Source organism: Dermacentor variabilis, chromosome 8 (genome assembly GCF_050947875.1).
Source record: "Dermacentor variabilis isolate Ectoservices chromosome 8, ASM5094787v1, whole genome shotgun sequence".
Taxonomy (NCBI): domain Eukaryota; kingdom Metazoa; phylum Arthropoda; class Arachnida; order Ixodida; family Ixodidae; genus Dermacentor; species Dermacentor variabilis.
Window position 1 is genome coordinate 125,980,416 of NC_134575.1, and position 20,462 is coordinate 126,000,877.

The 20,462-nt window shown below is 44.9% G+C and overlaps 1 long non-coding RNA gene across 1 annotated transcript in view; it reads right to left on the reverse strand.

Annotated features, from left to right (window-relative positions):
* Positions 1-2,088: 2,088 nt before the first annotated feature.
* Positions 2,089-20,462, reverse strand: part of LOC142591264 (uncharacterized) — a 52,894-nt gene continuing 34,520 nt past the window's right edge. Inside the window, exon 2 of the long non-coding RNA XR_012830423.1 lies at positions 2,089-2,405. This is a non-coding gene — a long non-coding RNA (uncharacterized LOC142591264). The remainder of the gene's footprint in view (positions 2,406-20,462) is intronic.

The window sequence follows — 20,462 nt, forward strand, 5'->3', positions numbered from 1 at the left end:
ATACATTTTCTGTAGCTTGATGCGGAATTCCTCTATTTTCCCTCTTACGCTAACTCATTGATCGGCTTCTTGTGTAGTAGTTTATTCCTACCTTCCGCAAGTCTAGGCTAATTCGAGTTCCTACTCGCCTATGGTCACTGCAGCGCCACTTGCCGAGCACGTCCATATTTTGTATATATATGATGCCATGGTTAGCGCAGAGTATGAGGTCTATTTCATTTCTAGTCTCGCCATTCGGGCTCCTCCACGTCCATTTTCGGCTATCCCGCTTGCGGAAGAAGGTATTCTGTATCCTCTTATTATTCCGTTCTGCAAATTCTACTAATGAGTTTCCCCTGCTATTCATAGAACCTATGCCATATTCACCCACTGACTTGTCTCCAGCCTGCTTCTTGTCTACCCTGACATTGAGGTCGCCCATCAGTATAGTGTATTTTGTTTTTAGTTTACCCATCGCCGATTCCGCGTCTTCATAGAAGCGTTCGACGTCCTGGTCATCATGACTGGATTTAGGGGGGTTGACCTGTACGACCTTCAATTTTACCTATTATTTTCACATTAAAACCTACCACGCTCTCGTTAATGCTATAAAATTTCTTTATGTCACCGGCTATTATCCTTATTAGACAGGAATCTGACTCCTAGTTCTCGTCTCTCTGCTGAGCCCTGGTAGCAAAGAAAGTGCCCGCTTTGTCGCACCGTATATGCTTCTTTTCTCCTCCTAACGTCACTGAGCGCTATTCTATCCCATTTGCTGCCAGCTAATTCCTCCAACAGCACTACTAGACTCGCGTCAATAGATAACGTTCTAGCGTTAAGCGTTGCCTGGTTCAGATTCCAATGACGGCCTGTCCGGACCCAGCCCAGGGATTCTTAGTGCCTTCTACTGCGTCACAGGTCTGACCGCCGCCGTGGTCAGTTTCTTCGCAGCTGCTGGGGACTGAGGGCCGGGGTTTGATTGTTGTATTCACATATGAGGTTGTGGCCAAGTATTGCACCAGAGCGGCCAATCCTGCTCTGGTAATGGGGTGCGTTACCGGTTCTCATCACCGGGAACAGGCCGCACTGCAGTCCTGTTTATGCAATTTTATCAACACGCGTATTTTTTTTTATCTGGTGGAAAATTGCGCGGCACCGGTTTGAGCCCCGGTTCCCTTGCACGCGAGGCGGATGCTCTTCCCCTACGCCACCGCTGCACCCTATATATATATATATATATATATATATATATATATATATATATATATATATATATATATATATATATATACACACAGAACTCGTATATAGAGTAAATCATGCGCCCGACATTCTTGTACCAGGTAGCTTTGCTGGCGAGTGTGGCTGTTTCTTGGAAAGCGCCGACTCATAGTAACTTTTCCCATACCTTTGGAACAAGCGATAGGTCAAACCCCCTTGCAGACAACTTGACTCCCGCTCTTCGACAACAGATGGGCAACACATGCGTGACATCCGCAAATCCCACAGTTGTAAAAGAGCCACTTTATTCTGGGTTCTTCAGTGCGCCCGGCAAAAACGCAAGCGGGGCGTAAACCATTCGTCCGGCATTTTTCTTCCTGTTTAGCTGAGCATACTCACAACGCAGCGACGCAAGAATTTTTTTTATGCCGTGCCCAAGGAGTTTCCTTGCCTGAGCGTACGAGTGTTTTCATGTGTGCAAGTTGTTACCTTGCGCTTATGTGGAAGTGAGTAAGGTTCCTTTCCCTTTTGAAATGCTCTAAATGCTTACACACAGCCAGCTGGATATTAGAGAGGATTTGTCATACGCTAAAAAGCGCCTGAGGACGCCGTGAAAATTATGAATTTCTTATCGGCATAACTAAATACACTAGCAAGGAATGTCAGAGAAAGAGCACAAATGGTGCATCATTTTCAAGTTTTTATAAATTATGGTGTTGAACTTCATCGAACACTTATAGTACTGCAGACAAATCTTACAGAATTAGAAGAACGGAATCGGAGGTCGTATTTAGCGGATTTTGGCATAGATGAACGAGCAAATTAAACTGAGGCTGGGCTGTGATATAGAGTAAGCAAGCATTGAATAAACGCTGAAATCAAAGCATCTGACGCTACAAAGGCTTTTATTACTTCGCGCGTGAAGCAATTTGCAGAAGACGTAGTTCGGTTTACATGGTAGCTGTCGTAGTTGCCGAAGAAGTCACAGGAGCACGTGTGTCGGAGGCTGAGCCAACGTCTATCCCAACGGCATCGCCGGGAAGAGGGTGACCTTCTTGTGCTTTGGCGAAGTTCAAGAAGATGTCCTGGAGGGTGTTCTCGCCGACGAGGGCGTATTCGAGGGGGAACTTTTTCTGGAGGTACTCCACCTTGGTGAACAGCTCGCTCCACGGAATTCGCTCCATCAAGTGGTAGCTAAGCACGTTCTGGGTGGAAAGAAAACACCCGTTGATGATGTACTACGAGTGGGCACCACGCGAAATAAGAGAAACGGAAATTTCACAATTGCGTGTAAACCGCTTGCCCTAAAGACACTACATGCTTTCTGAACGAAATGTAGGAGGATGAATCATGCTGCATAACATAGGGTTGTCTTTGCTAATACGCTCCAAGTTAAAACAAAGGGATTATTGTAGAGGAATGTAATCAAAGCCATGTTATAAAGTCGCGTGAGAAAACTCTAGACAACGTTTTATTCCGTTGCAGCCAATTAGTTAAAATTAGTCAGAAATATTTTTATTGTTATGCTAAATGTCAAACTATTAAGTAGTGGCAAAATGGAACAATACGGGGCGTTAAAATACGGCATTTTGCTATTCCGCGTGTCTATCCCGTACACATGGCAAAGCATTGTTATGAAACACAGACTTATATGCCGATAGGGACATCAGATAGTAGCGAAACAATAAAGAATAAATGAAGAGGAGCTGCTTCTTACCAGGGACACAACATCACCATCCTAGCACACACGTCAGCTAAGTGTATTTGTTCAAATTGGAAATTTGAAGAATAAGACGGGTGTACCTAGTTGCTACTGAAGACACTGAAAATTACAATCTGAATGCATTCTCACCAGGTAAGGAGATTTGTTCCAAATTAAACACTCAACAAGAGTAACCGGTTGTTTCAAGGACACCGAACATTACTGGCCGAGCACACAGATTCCAAGGAAACCCATCGGCTCTCATTGAAATATTGAATAATAGAAGCGAGGTGCCTGGTTGTTACCATAGACACCGGACGTTACCATTCAAATTATACATACTGCATAAACCTATTTGCTCAAAGTGCAGGATTGAATAATAAAACCGGGGTGGCTGGTTGTCACCAGGGAAGGCTAACTTAACTATTCGAACAAATACTTGCTAGATAAGTATATCTGTTCAAAGTGAAAGTCTTTAGAATATAACCGAGGCACCTGGTTGTTACCAAGGGCGCCGAATACTACCGCGCAAACACAACATGCCACATAAGCGTATCTGTCCCGAGTGAAACATTTAAGAAAAAAAAAACGTGATATCTGGTTGTTGCCGGCAACCGCAAAAATTGGAAACAAGCCTAAAAAGCCGATCGCAACCAACTGATACATTGAATAATAAAACCCGTGTACTTGATAGCTACCAGAGGTATCCACCGCTACCGCGGGAACGTAAACATACCTGATAAGCGTCTCTAACCCAACTGAATAGACTGAAAAAGAAAACAGAGGAACCTTGTTTTAAGCAAGGACACCGAACATTACCGGGTGGGCATATACATTTCGAATAAACATATCAGTTCCTTCAGAATGTTTGAAGAACGAAAACGATGGTTTTAGCCAGCTACACCAAACATTCGCATTCGAAGACAAACATGCCTATAAAACACATCGGTTGTGATTGAACGAGTCAAGAATGGCACATGGTACCTGGTTGTTACCATGAACAGCGAGCATCACCCTCCCCCCATCAAATTAATGCCCCAGAAGCGTAAAGGCTTCAATTGAAAGATAGAAAAAAAAACGGCGAAGCATAATTGCTTCCAGGGACACCGAACATTACACTCCAAATACATATATGCTCGATAAGTATACGTGTTTTGCGTGAAAGACAGTAAAATTGAGGAACATGCATCTTAAAAAGAAATTTAACGTTACCCTCGAATATATACATGCCATTTAGGCATATCTTTTGCGAGTGACCTACTATAAAAAAAAACGGGTACCTGGTTGTTTCCTTGAATTATGAACATCGTCGTCGAAGCACAATCATGCCGGATGAGCACATCTACTCCGAGTGAAAGACTGAAGAATACAACAACGGTCTCTTCTTGCTACCCGCGACAACAAAGAGTGCCATCTGGATGCACACATTCTAGATTTGTTTCGAGTTTAAGACTTAAGATTAAAGCTTGTGTGCCCGATGGTGACAAACGACACGGAACATCACCACCCGAACAGACCAATGCCCTATGAGCATATTTAATCTGGTAGAAAGATCGAAGAAGAAAGAGGTATGTGTCAACCAAGTGTCGACGCTAAGCGAAGCCGATCAGGTCGTCTTGACTATCCTGTAATCTAGGATATATGCTTGTATTATTCAGAAATATCCCAAGCCATGCATCTGTGTTAGATGACATTCCGCTTGGGCGCCAAAACGCTGCTCGACGTCATTCGGCTTCTAACAGGCACGATACGTATCACGCATTTGGGCGATTTGCACCTTGCGAGCTTCGGCCGCCTTGTTGGCTGGCTCCCAGGAAATTTGCATCCAGTACAGTTCGGCTCGTCGAGCATGCCCAGCAATAGCGTGACGCTCAGCTGCTGCCGCAAAGCGTGCACACAGCGGCGCGGTGAGCGAGCGCTTTTCCTTCTGAGGAAGGCGCAAGCTCTGCCCACTCTATTGGTTGCACCCTAACTTTATGCCAGCAATAGGGCAGCCAACCCATGCTAGCGCGCGATGCACTGGGCCTTTACGAATATCAGTCCCTGAATGCCCTGGTTTGTTTGGCAATGCTTTCGGCTGCCGGCGCCGCATTCGATTTTGCTCGTAGAGCTTCGAAAACTAAGCCGATTAGTCAGAACGTTGTCGGAAACACATCTAATTTTTCAAGGGCCGGAAATTCTGGCTTCATTGTCGGTGCCACCGACAGTGCGCATTTCGCCGAGCAAATACTGTGCACTGAGCCATCACGTCTCGTACATCGGTGCTTTCTTTGAGCGCTGTGAAAGAAGGGGTTATTTAGATAACCTGTTTGACATAGACATAATGAAAAAGCTGGTTCTTACATGGAAAAGACTGAATGAATATTTATATTGCAAAAGTAGTGGAAAAGACAATTTTCAGAAATCATTTCAGATGGCCAACAATTATTTGCCGAGCTGGCTTAGGTAATATCCTTAATGATTATTTTACGTCTCTTTCAAGCACCAGTATTCATAGTCTACAGTGCTTGCGGTACCTGGCCGCACCCTCGAACTATACTGCTTTTCATGCTCTAACCAGTGCAAATGAAATAATTAACGTCCTTGCATCGCTTAGCAATGACGGTTCTCATATCAATGCCCTGCCAAATGCAACCAGCCAAAGAAGTCTTAGACACATTAGCCCCTATATTAGAACATGGTTTATATCTTGTATTTTTGTTGAAAGTTTCCCGGAGCTTTCACAAAAGGATAAAGCATTTGTTTTAAATAAAAATTTGGACATGAACATCCAACTACACGCCAATATTCAAGCTCCCCTTGTTTACGAAAGGTTTGTATAACTATAAAACAAACGGATGATTTTTTGTTAAAAAAAACGTCACATTGCAACACGCACACACTTAGGTTACCGGAAACGTTTTCTAGGGAAGACGCTCTTTTATTACAGAAACTATATTAGGCTCCATTGAGCGTGAAATTTGTACACGAGGCGTATTCGTAGACTATTCGAAGGCTTTTCATAAAATAAATATGCTATATTAGTCAAAAAGTTTAGCCAATATGGTTTGCGCGGGGTATTTTCGGGTCTGGTATATTCGTACCTTGAACATCGCAAACAGGAAGTATATAGTAAGCTTCACATTTCAAAAAGAAAGCAACTTACAGCCGCTGTTCCACAAGGGAGCACTTTGGGGTTACTTGCGTACTGCATGTCTATTAACGCCGTAGACAGAATCGACATAACCCCTCTGCCGAACAATTCTGAATGACAGCGACATAACAGGCTTCCGTTTCGCAGACACTACTCTGAAAGTCCTCGCCTACGCCGACGACCTTACGCTTGTGGGTGCCTCTAGAGAGGAAATCCGCCAAGGAGTGAAGCATGTCATGGACTTTTGTAAAGTTTCTTGTGCTAAATTGAATCGAGAATAGTGCGCGGGCGCATGGCTAGGTACCTGAGACCTAAAACCAACCACCTTCCTAGAGGTGAAGTGGACGTCTGAAATCATCAGCTACCTCGGTGTGTGTTTTGATACTGCCAACCTACAGAATGGACAAAATACAATTCGAAGTGGTACCCTCGCGGCAAAAGTGCAACAGTGGCACGGGAGAACGGTCCCGCTTTTGAACAGAGCCTTTGTGTGTAACACTGTTCGTTCCAGCTATATGGTACTCAGCGCAGGTGATGCCCTGTTTGCCGGCTCAGGTGAATGGAGTGCATAGATTTTGCGCAACTTATATTTCGGAGTCATGGTTTGAGCGCATCAGGCGCAGTAATTTATTCTTAAGTAAAGCAAAAGGAGGCCTAGGGCTGGTAAACGTAGAGGTAGAACTCACACAGGTACCTTTTTTTCAAAAACCAAACCCATCCTATTATACGTCATTCTTTGAAACAATTAGGAGGGAGGTACTTAGGCGAATGGATCGAAAGTGCCCAAGGATTCCCACGAGCCCGCACTCTAAAATTCTACAGGGAGGCGGAGCAGGCAGCTCGCTTCTTCGAGCAGCGTTTTTCTCAAGAGTATTAAAAAAATGTAAAACGGAACAGTCTGCACTGGAACACTATAGATATGCTATTCCCACCACCACTATATTGGTCTCGAGCTGGAAGCCAGCTGGAGTCTGACGTTTTCAAGCGTCTACCAAAATATCCTGTAAACACAGCGATTAAGGACTTTTGTTAGGTTACTTGTCTAAGTTCTACCTGTAAAAACATGGCTTCGTAACAACAGTTTTTTCGTGCCGTGGTCAACGGAGTGCCCGCTCTGTCCCTATCCAGAATCGTTGCAGCACGTATTTTTGTTTTGTACAAACGCTGTACTATTTTGGCACAACATACGAATTGTGTTTGACGTGCAGATATACCCAAATTGGGATAACGAAAAGTTTCTGACATGTCAAGAATAACAAGTGTTCGAACCCTGTTATTGCTAGGTTTGTATGCAATTTGGAGATCACGAACTGATTACGTCCTAGCTCTAGAAAACACAAAACCTGGGTCGAAGCAGTTTTGTGATTCTTTTGCGTATACAAGTTCGCTGCTGGGCGGCGAAGATGAGTTTAGCAAGTGATGTAAGGGGTGGCAGAAGCGCCTGCAGCAAAGACGCATACTTATTAGACGTGCAATTCTCTGTGTATGTGTGTGTGTGTGTTAGAAAAGCTGTAAAGAAAGAACGCTTCAGTGCATGGTACCTGCTATGTAAAAAAGAAAATAAAAGGAAGTAGCGGGAAAAAAAGAACTCGTGGCTGAGTGGTAGCGTCTCCGTCTCACACTCCGGAGACCGTGGTTCGATTCGCACCCAGCTCACCATGCAAGTTGTTTTTTTTTTATTTATGAAGTGCCTCCCGGGATTTATCGCTCACGGCCGCCGACGCCGACGACACCGGCTTTTCTGCGACACGAGCTCCTTAACGCTGTCGCGTTAATACGGCGCCGGAGTAGCGCACGTCATCAGTAGAGGAAATAAACGCCGCATGAGCGCAGGTCGGCCGGCATCGGCTGCCGTGCATCCAACACATTACCCAACGGCAACGCATCACCCCGCACTACCGCTTGCGATCTCACGATTTGCGCGGCAGTCACACCGCACTTCGCTTCGTTCGCAATGTGTCGCACGAAACAGATTGTCCGAGCTGGCTTTACTACTCGCGATGTTGTCTTCCTAATATAAGCCGTGTAAGTAATCATTATCATAATACAAAGTATTGACACGCGAAATGGAAGTACTCAATCTATAGAGCTGTCAATTTCGCCAATAGGGGGTATCGTAATCGTCGGGGAATTTTTTTACTGTCAAATTTATTTTCTTTGATGCATTAATTTTTTTGTAGCGATTTCTCTTAGGTGACAGACGGATGGACGTACAGGTTTCCTCGTTGGGTAGGTATAGAAATATTTACTCTTTAAATGGAAACGAATAGAAAACAAGCAATTTAGGACAAGGCAACAACAATTAAACTGTGCTATCTGCGATAAGCTGCATGTATAGAGACAATGAATGAAGTGTGAACCCACACATGATTTGTTAAAAAGAAACATAAATACTACAAAAGGAGGTCTCCTTATAGCCTTGAGCTTTGGTACCTCCTTCTGTATACCTTGTTACTCTGCTTTTATTACGTGAGTGAATAAATAAATTTTTTCTTCTAAAACGAATCGATAAGGATTTATTGTTTTTTTTTCTAAATGCATCAATATTTAAAAATTGCTGGTCACAAATAGCACAACTGTAATACTTCATCTAGTTTACTCCATGACGCAGTCATTACTTCCACGAGAGATTAAAGTAGTTGACTGAATAATAACATAAGTACAGTAATTAGGTTTAACTAATTACGCTGGGGCACATATCTGAATCAGAGCATTGTACCTAGTGAATTTGTAGGTTATCCATTTGGAAAGGATTGCAAGGATGGCACCAGTTTCGAAATATGCACCGTGAAAGTTACGGCAAGAATTCAAGGTTAGTCCAGTTAGTTTCTTAGAGGACACTTTATTGATGTGTTGAATCACAAAAATAAATGCAACGACATTGCATTTCATCGGAAAATTTTACAATTGATATCTCTAAACTGCTGTAGTCGCGACAATTCGTGCCAATTGGATATGCTTTACGAACTCGGTAGCTAGAATTTCGAGACTGAATTGTGTAATGTAAAGTGAACAGTTCAAAAAAATAGTTTGCATAAGTATGGCCTCCATTGAATTGAGCATCTTTTTGTCGTAGAAATATTGGCTGCCTAATCTAGTCACTACAAGGAAGAAATTGAGCTGCGTTAATTGCCGCCGGCAAGTTAAAAAATAATGATGCAGTTGACAATTATTGCAACAGATGCAGCGATTCGCAATCTATATGCAGCGAAACATTGAGTGGTTAAAGAGTAGAAATACGAGTACACGCATGCACGTCCGCACGCAAACAAACACACAAACAAGGGCACACACAAGATATACCAAGACTTTTGTTTAGCGGATTTGCAGACCACCAGCAACTGCGAAGGACGCCTTGGCCAAATCATGGTTTGAGACGCAGCATGCACATGCATATGTAGCGCAATATGAATGCATTCGGTACGCAAGAAGCGCTCATTTCCGCATTATCGTGCAGCCGGAGATGTGCGAAAGTGAGCATTCTGTGTTTCCGCCAGCTAAGCAGACGCTGTCACCACCGCGGATGGAGGGATTGATGGATGCTATGCGCGTCCGTTTTGAAACGGGGTGGTGGGGTGCGCCACCAAGCTCGTATTTTGCCTAATCTACTACCTATCTGTAGAATAAAAAAAAACGTGCAAAAAATTTTAGCATCACACCGTTTAAAACTCTATTGGGTATTTTGTTTATTGTACGTCTCCGTTGTTTGTTGTCTCCCGACGTTTCCGACTCCAAACATCCAATCGCCTTATATTGATCGCTATTGCGGACATGTCTGCTTTCCCACTGCTCTCACTGAACCTAAAGGTTTCAAGGGGGCCAAGGAGGCTAAAACAATCACTGGAAACATATCTTCACATTAGATTGAAGCATGTTCTATGGCTTCTCTGGATTTACCGCAGCAAGCACATGCTTATTCTTCCTTGGTGTACTTCGCTTGATAAGTGCGTGTTCTAAGGCATCCCGATCTTGCTTCGAAAAGTGAAGAGCTTCCCTTCCAGTTGTTATACATTGTTTGACTCCTGATTTTGCTTTACACTCTTCAGTAGTTGCTCATAGCAGGTTTCTCTTCCATCGCCGCAGCCCATGACTTTGTCTTACCTTCTCTGACTTTCCGCTTGACGCTCTTTGCTGCCACGTTGCTCACAATACCAGTCGCATACTCGCTGGTAAGCTTCCTAGTTCTATCCCTCCAATGTGAGTGATTGCTCTTGCTGCACAAATGTCAGAACACTCTCGCAAACCACATAGTTTCTTCAATAATCTTCGGTCATTTTCCAATGTGTATATCAATCTGAGGTGCCCTCATTTCAAAATTGTCAAGGCCATATCACTCTGCACAGCTTCATTCGTAGTCTTCCCGTGGGCGAACAATGCGATGCGTCCCCCTGAAGTTTTGCTGCTATCGAGCCTTGATTGTAACCATAATTTCAAATAAACAACTGCACTTTCAAACAGTCTCCTGCGTTTCGAAAAGGAGAGCACCATCTGGTGGCGCTGCAAGGAAGGCAGTGGAGCGCGTTGCACGAGCTCCGCTGTGATTGGCTGAGCTATTCAGTGACAGCATAGCACGGCAGCTCCCACGGTCACAAACCCGGTGAGGTTAGCAAACAAAGTTGCGCGTTTATAACACCCTTCAGAGAAGTGATACAGAAAATAATGGTGCCCGAGTACAACATGAGTGAGAAGCAGTAATTTCCGAGGCACAGCTTAAAATTGCCTGGGTATATCCAGTGCAACAATTAAGGCAATGCGCACGTTGAGATCACGCGCGGTCCGCATTTACGGCCAACACCGCGCGCGCCAGAGCCCTCGGCTAAGAGCGCTAATCCGGGTCGGTGGGCAGCGCGCACCGCATCCAAATTTATGTTTTTTTTTTCTTTTCCTTTCCTTTTTTTCCTTTTTTTGTGGGAAGCGCACCAATTGGGACGGCAGTAGCCCAAACTGCCAGCGCGCGCAATCTAGGAAGCTACGGAACAAGTAATATTTGAAACTCCGGAATTCGTTACGTGCGCTGGCAACACTGCACAAATAAACAAAATTGTTCGCGGCGGCTTTTTCGCTTTGTGCTGCGCTCGCGCGTTCCTTGTTCGTGGCGTCGAATCGAGGGGTTTAGTCGAAGCCAAAATGGTCCTTGCTGCTGATTACCTTATTTTGATCGGTCTCAAGGATTCCAGCGACAACGCCTTTGATATCATTGCGCGGTGTAGTCCAACATTCGGCTGGCGTCACGAGCCAGAGCAGATGCCTCTTTAAAGACAAAGAGCATTTCAAGCGAGCGGGAAGTTAAAAAAAACACACAAGGTGTCTGAACGTAGCGAGCCTCAGAAAGGTGCTTGTACCTTTCTGAGGCTCGCTACGCGGCACTGCTCTACTGGTACAGGTATGATACTCGACTTTTTTTGACCTTCACAAACGATTCCGCACTGCGACTTGTGTTTTTGTATAACAAATATACCATCTCACAAAACGTTGGCCGTAACGCCTGTCTTGCTATCCGAGGCTAAAAACGGTATTCTGTACCGATAGAACGAGGCTGGTCCGTCATAGTTAGCTGGTCATCATTAATCAGGCAGGTTTACTGGTCAGTCTGCCTTGGATAAAAACAAATGAGTTTGTGATTCGGGGTCACAACATTCTTTTTATGGTAAGCTCATACGTGTGATATGGTCGTCTGCGTCTGATGACTGGTGCTTATTCATGCTTGCAGTGCTCAGGGACCCAGGTAGGACCCGGACTTGTTAACACAGCAGTCAACCAACGCCCGTTCGAGTTGTCAAAGTCTAGTGAAACGCGAGAAGTGGATAACAACCAATCGGGCAACGCTGAATTTCTCCCAACAGCTTTCCAAAACTTAGCGATGGGTTTTCTTTTGGGCCAAGTAACTTTTGTTAGTATAGCTGCCTGACTAGGAAACGAACTGAATCTCTTGTAATTGAATTTAGGTGTGTGCGTGCAGTGTCTGAGTGTCCGAAAGCAAACTAGTGGCGCCGAGTGCAGGTTGAACGCTCCAAAGGTGAAAGTAGTGCTGCTTGTTGCTCCTTGTAAATTTCTTCCGCCCAAAAAAACTCGCACTTCAACGCGCTGAATGAGAAAACAGACTCTCGGACGAGAAGACTCTCGTCCGAGCAGTAATGACATTTTCAATATAATGAAGCAATATTGTACTGCTCATACACAATAAACTTACACGCAAATATCCAAATCTTTCGAAATATTACATGATAATGTGATTTGAAACAATTACGTTGGTAGCCAGCAAGAGGCTGATTTTAGCGCGCCAATTATTACGCTATACCTATAGGCTTACAAGAAATGTCCCATTGCTCCAATTTGTCTCTAGAATTCCCACATGTATCAATGCACTTAATAGCCGTGCGATCTTCGCAACTTGAACGCCAGACTTTCCTGTGTCCCGTTGGCGATGCTACATGTATTCGCAGATTCATTTTTTACCAGAGCAGAAAGTGTGGAAAACCTGGTAGACATGAGATCTATAGTGCAAGCTACATTGTGCCGGGAATCTTGTTCGGCTTCATGCATATTTCCATTCGTATTGAAACGTTTTCTTTTTAACATTTTTCTAAGCCGTTTTATAGCCCTCCTGGCTATAAAAAAAAAAGCGCGAAATTCATTGGAAAATTCGAAAGAAGTGATTTTTTTTGCTCTCGCGTTCGGCAAGGTAACACGCGGTGTAATCCCATTATATAGCACAGAGAGCAGGCGACAATAAAAAGAAAAGAAACGAAAGCCGCGTTATATTTGTGTTATGCATCGGAATAAACAATGAGGTGCGTTCTGTGGGCCAGAAACCTCGAGAAAATCTCCTGTTATATTTGCGTAAATACAGCAATATAATATAGCCATTTGGGCAAGGCCTCGAGTGATGTGAATGACTTTTTAGAACTACCTGCAAGGCATACGATATATTTAGTAGAGTTTCTCCACATGTCAACTACCACGCTACAGCGCTCACGGAAGTTGAAATAGTGGTGGCCTAATTTAGTCAAACGTTGACGGATGGTAAGTGCATTGAATATTTATGCAAGGTGTCTGGTAACTTTTCACGGCAATTAGTGAGTAAACAGCGGTGAATGTTCATTAAGCACCCACATCGAACAAGCTTATTTTGTATGGTGAGACCGTTCATATTATAACCAAGCAACGAAGACCGATTGGCGAAGCGACTCACCGATACCGTCCTCAAAGCATTCAGGAATCAATCGTTGCAGGTGTGTTTTTTTTTCACATCAGCGACAGACATGCCCTGACGGATATAAGTCCTAAAGCCGTTGAATTTTATTTTTCGTCGTGGAACCGCAAATGCCGGGAGCGCTGCGCGTGTACCACGGTCACCCGTGCTGGAGGCGCGAACTCCTTTTCATGGTAGCGGTATGGCGCCGGCAGCCTCACTCTCTCCTAGGCGGCGGCTGGGACTGCCAGTGAAGACCTTTATGTATATGACCTCCTTGGATAGAAATGACAGCATAGTGACTAATAGATTGTGTTGGCTTGCATGTGTTTGGCAAGAGGCCGCGGACGGCACCCTGTCTTAGAAAGCCTTCCTATGTTTGCATTCACGTTCATTAAACTCTGGCATGAAGGGACGCGCACCGCATCATGCTGCAAAAGTGCTTGCGTTGAGCGTATGTAAGCCGACACACCATTCTGTTCTAAACTGCCTGTTCTAGATGTCAGGCAGTAAACCCGTGTTGAGAGCATTCATGCCGTCGCAAGAGTCGCGAGTATGGCCACCGTAACCACAAGAGTCATGGCATGATCGTTGACCGTAACCTCAAGAGTCATAGCACGCTGGGCTGTGACTCCAATGCTTAGCTCGCCACATCAGACATCTACATGCAATTCAAGCAGTTTCGCCGCCATCATCATCATCATCATCATCATCATCATCATCATCATCATCATCATCATCAAAACCTCTTTTAAGTCCACTTCAGGAAGAAGGCCTCTCCCTGCGATCTCTAATTACCCCAGTTCTACGCCAACCAATTCCAACTTGCGCCCGGGAATTTCTTAATTTCATCACCCCACCTAGTCCTTTGCCGTCCTCGACTGCGTTTCACTTCTATTAGCACCCATTCTGTAACCCTAATGGACCACCGGTTGTCTAACCTACGCATTAGATGACCTGCCCAGCTCCATTTCTTTCTCTCATTGTCAATCAGAGTATCTACTAATCCTGTTTGCTCTCTGATCGAAACCGCTCTCGACTTGTCTCTTAACTTTAGGCCTAACATTCTTCGTTCCATCTCCTTTTGGGCAGTTCCTAACTTGCTGTTGAGCTTGTCAGTCTCCAAGTTACTGCCCCATATATTAGCATCACCAGTATGCACTGATTGTACACCTTTCTTTTTAGTGATAATGATAAACTTCCAGTAAGGTTCTGAGTACGTCTGCCGTATGAGCTACAAGCCTATTTTATTCTTCTGCAAGTTTCCTTCTCATGACCAAGGTGCCCTGTGAGTAATTCACCTAGGTAAACGTATTCCTTCGCAGACTTTAGAGGCTGAATGAATGAATGTTTGACGTTTAATGACGCAAGGGCCAGGTATGGCCAAAGAGCGTCATGCCCATGGTAAAGAGTTCGCAGTGTAGTTATGAGTTCTATGATGTTGATGTGACGTGGCTGTAAAGGGGGCCTTAAATGGTGGCTCTAAAGTGCGTGAAGTCTATGTGTAATAAGGTTATGGCGATGACACATGACGTGTACTATGAGCATTCATGTGATGGCGAAAGAATGATACGATATACAGAATATGTGAGATGCTAAAATTTAATAGAGCACCACTGCCTCGTTAGAACCCTTGAGACAAAAGGGCCTGGAGGCATGTGCTATACAACGCTGCTACTGCAGCGGCATCCTCTCAAGAGAGGAAGCGCTACAAATGTATGGGACTAATAACATGCAGGACAGCAAGAAACAAAGGACTGTTTTTGTGTTAAAAAGTGATTCTTTGCCAAGAAACATAGCCGGGTGAAGTCGGACACAATAGTGGTATGCCAGAGGAAAGTGTTTCTTTCTCTCAGCTTCGGCTTCCCGACATTCCAGCAGGACGTGGAGGACGGTCAGCCTTTCTCCGCATCTACCACAGCTTGGAGTTTCATTACCAGTAAGTAAAAAAAAAATTATGGGTGCCAAATCTGTGCCCTATTCTGAGACGCCAGAATAGGACATCTGAGTGCCAGAAACCTAACTGTGGTTTGATTAGGTGCAGCTTATTTGTTTCCGCGTCCCACAAACTTTGCCAGTGGTTCCGCAGTTTCCTTCGTGAGAGAGGCCTCAGATCTGTTGCAGGGACTGTAGCGGTAAGAGTAGCTTGTGATGTAATTGATGTGGCCATTTCGTCTGCTAGAACGTTAACCTCGATGCCTCTAGCCAGATATCCGGCATATACTGATGTCCTGGTTTGATATGTACGTACTACACAGAACGGAATAGAGCTCAATAAGTACAGGGTTTTTGTGTCTATACAGTGACTTCAGGGATTTTACGACGTTTCGGGAGTCTGTAAATATGACTGTTTTTCGAAGCTTTGATTTCAATATATGCTTTACTACCGACAATAGTCCATGAGCTTCGGCCGTAAGTATACTTGTTTCCCGATGCAGTGTGCCGGATTCCGAGAAAGATGGGCATATGGCTACGTGAGAAACCCCTGTATGTGACTTGGAAGCGTCTGTTAAAAACTCGGTGCAAGGGTTGAATTTTGATGTGTGCCTCTGGCGCATGCTTCGTGACATCAACAAATGACATATAACCGTGTATGAGCTGCCACTTCCATGGCGGTAACATTCTCGCTTGAGACATAGGACAATATTCAAGAACTGGAACACTCATTTCTTCATTGAGATTCCTCACACGCAAAGCAAATGGCTTACTCACTGCAGGTCTGTTATGGAAGAGCGTAGGAGCGCTGATATCGTTTATGGTTGGGTAACAAGGATGTTCAGTGTTCGCTTGTACTCTGAGAAAATATGTGAAACTGCTATTTGACAGCTGCACATGAAGTGACCACTGATTTGACTTTACCTAAAGGCTCTGGATTGGACTTGTCCTGAAAGCACCGGTCGCGAGACGCGTACCCAGATGGTGGACGGGGTCTAGAATTTTCAAAGCAGAAGGTGTTGCGGAATTGAAAATAATTGCTCCGTAATCAAGGCGAGAGCGGACAAGACTATTATATAAGTTCAGAAGGCCGTTTCGATTGCTACCCCATGTAGTGCGTGACAGAAGCTTGAGAAGGTTCATTGTTTTAAGATATTTTATTTTGAGATTTTGAAAATGGGGAATAAACGTTAGCTTTGAGTCTAAAGTGATTCCCAGGAATTTGTGTTGGCTGATCACATAGAGTTGGTCTCCCTTGATCGTTATACTAGGCATTGGTGCTACCCCGTTCTTGTTTGAGCAGAGTACACGCTACCTTTCTGGGTGTTTACTTTGAAACCCTTCTCATCCGCCCATTTTGACAATTTGTTTATCCCAAGCTACAGTTGTTCGCAGACAGCAATATTGCATGATTTGATACTTACTTGTACACCATCGACTTAAATCGAATAAAACATTGCGCGCGGAAAGACTATGTGCAGGCTGTTCCTTTTTACAATAAATAGTATTCAACTAAGTACGCCCCCTTGCGGAACACCAGTTTCTTGGGTGAATGATTTAGATAAAGCATTGCCACCTTTTAGGCTCATCGCGGAAAGATCGTGGAGGATCCCGAATCGCTATGTCGTGTCGTACGCTTTATCTAGGTCTAGAAATATTGAAAGTAAAAATTGCTTATGAATGAATGCAGCTCTAATGTTTGCCTCAAGGCAGACAAGGTGGTCTATTGTCGACCTTCCCTTTTGGAAACCACGTTGAAAGGGTTCAGCTTGTCGTTACTTTCTAGGAAGCACATTAAGCGCCGGTTTACCATTTTTTCAAAATTTTGCGGAAAACAGCTTGTTAGCGATATCGGCTGTAGCTGTTGGCTAAGGCCGGGTCCTTCCCATGTTTAAGTACGAGGATGACTGCAGCTTCTTTCCAGGACGATAGAATATACCCCACAGCACACATGGTATTGAAAAGAGATAGGAGTGTTTCCAGTGTTTCAGGGTGTAGGTGCCTAATGATTTCGTAAATGATACGATCGCCACCCGGTGCGGAGTTGTTGCATGAAACGAGAGACGCCTTAAGTTCCGCCAAAGTATTTGGACAATTGTCATTACCACTCGATGAACCTTTCCAGTTTAGGGGATGTCGCTCTTCACGTTCTTTGAGTCTGAGAAATGTATCTGTATAGTGCGATGCACTCGAGATATATTGAAAGTTTACGCCTAGACAATCCGCCTGATTTCCAAGCTATCACATTGGCTACTTACTAATGGTAGGGGATGTGACTACGGACCTATTAACTTATTTACCCTTTTTCATACTTTTGTTTCATCAGTGTACAAATTTATAGTGAAGATGTACGTATCCAAACTTTTTCTCTTTGCACGTCGACCTCTTCCCCGGCGTTGTGACCTGGCTTGTTTGAAATTATTAAGGTTTTCAGCCCTTGGACGATTTCGAAGTAATCTCCAAGATTTATTTTGATTTTGTCGTGCTTTCCGACATTCGTCGTTCCACCATGGGATGCGACGTTTACTTGCCAGTCCGTTAGTTTGCTTGATACATTCAGTTGCAGTGTCAATAATGAAGCCTGTTAGATATGCCACAACATCGTCAACATCAAAGCCACCAATGTTATCTCCGCCTAAATACGTTACTTCTCAGAACAGTTCCCAGTTGGCTTAATTCTCGTTCCATCGCGGGAAATGTGGAGAGCATCTAACCTGTTTTGTTAGGTCTAAAATAACACGAACGTGATCGCTCCCAAAGCGGTTCTTCAGAACCGTCCACTCAAGATACAGAATTAGTAAACTCGAAACTATAGTTAAGTCTATGGATGAGTACATGCTATGTGTCACACTGCAGTGCGTTCGTTCGTTCTTATTAATTTTACATGTTCCTGAGGAAAAGATAAAGTTCTCAATGAGTCGACCACTCTCGTCGCATCCTGAGTCTCCCCTTATCGTGTTACAGCGTTGAAATCTCCCACGAGTATGCAAGGCTCGGGAAGCTGATCAATGAGGTTATAAAATACTCTTTTTTTTGCGATGATGATTAGGCGGTATATAAATTGAACACACAGTTGCTAGTTTATTAAAAACAATGGCCCGAACTGACACTGCCTCAATGGGTGTCCGAAGTGCGACGTGTCGTCAAGCTACCGCCTTGTCGGCTGCTATTGCTACACCACCGAAGGCATTAGCCTCGTGACGTTCATTCCGGAAGATGGTGTAGTTTCGAAGATAAATGTGTTAGTAGGTTTGAGATGTGTCTCTTGCACACAGAGCAACTCGGGGTGGTGTTTGTGTAGTAGTTCTCTAATGTCAACGAGGTTATGTAGAAATCCTCGTTCATTCCACTGCAGCATTTGTGTTTTAATTATGAGAAATCTGTTTGGTGCTGTGTGTTTAGGTGACTGAGGTTATTTCACGGGTCCTTTGGAGGCACCATGATGCGGGTTTTGTCTTTTTTTTTGGAGCAATCGAACGAGGCTCGCCGCTCCTTAGGCGCTGGCGGCGCTGTCTGGCGAGTCGCTGTGTCCATCGCCTCTTGCGAGGCGCTGACACGTGTTCTTCCGAGTGCTTTGTTTTACGTGAAGGCCTCAGCACGTTGGACGAGACTTTGAGGCCACCTGCCTGGAGGTGGATGGCCCCTTCTGCTGGGTCGGCGGAGCAGCGCTAGCTGCAACCGCCGCGGGGGCAGATGGCGTAAATAACGACTCACTGCTTGTGGGTCGGACAGCCCCCTGATGCCGTTGTGTCGCTGCCCCCTGATGCGTCAAATCGGCAAGGGTGTTCATGGGCAGGTATGAAACCCGCCTGCGTGCCTCCTTGAATGATATATTGTCTTTTACTTTGATTGTTACAATTTATTTTTATTTTTTCCTTGATGGGCACGACCGCGAGTATGCGACGTGCTTTCCATCACAGTTTACACAGCGGAGAGCGTTCTCGCAAGCTTCAGAGGTATCTTCATCGTGACGGCATTTCGCACAAGTTTGGCGGCCTCGGCAGCTCTGCGAATGTGGCCGAAACGCAGGCATTTGAAACATCGGAGCAGATTTGCCACGTATGGCCTAACACGGAGCTTGATGAACTCGGCCTCTATGGACTCGGCCAGGAGACTTGAATTGAAGGTGAGTATTAGGTGTTTGAGCTCGATTTCCTTACCATCCCGCCTCATCTTTATTCTTTTCCCATTGACAACATTCTGCTCACTGAAGCCCTCCAGGAGCTCTGCCTCTGTTAGTTGAAGCAAAACATCGTCTGAGACAACGACGCTGATAGTGTTCATAGTTCGGTGCGTAGTTGCTGTCACTTGAACGTCCCCAAATGATACTATACTGGGTAACTTTTCGAATAGTTTCAGATCATGGAGCGCTAAGAGGAGACTACCACTGGCCATCCTTGATGCCTTGTAGCCTGCACCAAGAGCGTCAGTTAAAGACTTCGAAATTAGAAATGGGGAGATCGTTCGTACATGCTTATCTGATCTTTCCGAGTGAATGACGTGAAATCGTGAGAAGTAGTGTCTTTGACGTCCAAACAACTGGAATACATCTTCGGTGTGCACTCTGTTCTGAGGGAGATAAGGGGGGGGGGGGAAGAACTTGCCATAGAAGAATAAAATTTTCGGCAATGACGCCTGCCACCCATCGTGCAGCCCTACAAGGGGATGCTACGGGGTCTGTAAAAACAGGTCCTGTAAGTGCCAGCTGTACGTTATCTCAATAACCAAATTTGAAATAACCTAGGTTGGCTATTCAGACAGGATTAACCCTTGGCGCCTGGAAAAATTCCCAGTAAATGGAAGCCAGGAGAAGACAGTAAAGATGGAAAGTGAGAGAAAGACGAAGGCTAGAGGGAGAGAGAGAGACACGAAAAGGCAACTACCGATTTTCCCCTGGGTGGGTCAATCCGGGGGTGCCGTCTACGTAAAGCCGAGGCCAAAGGGGTCTCTTGCCTCCGCCGAGGGGCCTCAAAGGCCTTGACACAGAGCATCGGTGCAACCCCCAGGATACCCTTTTCAATGAACACGGCTAAGCAACGCACGGTCAAACGCTCGAGGGTTCATCCCTCGTGTTCTCGGGTACGTGGTGTCACAACGCACCGAACGCCTGCTACCGCAGACGCCCCTGCGGGGACTCTAGGTGCTGACTGGCGATCTTGAACGCTTCTTCCTTTGCCAGGCTATGTATCGTTATCTTTGTTTTCTACATATTATTATTCAACCCAACTGTTACACTCTCTCTGCTACGGTCCTCAATCATTTGTCGTAACTCACCCTCAGTGTTGCTGAACAGGACAATG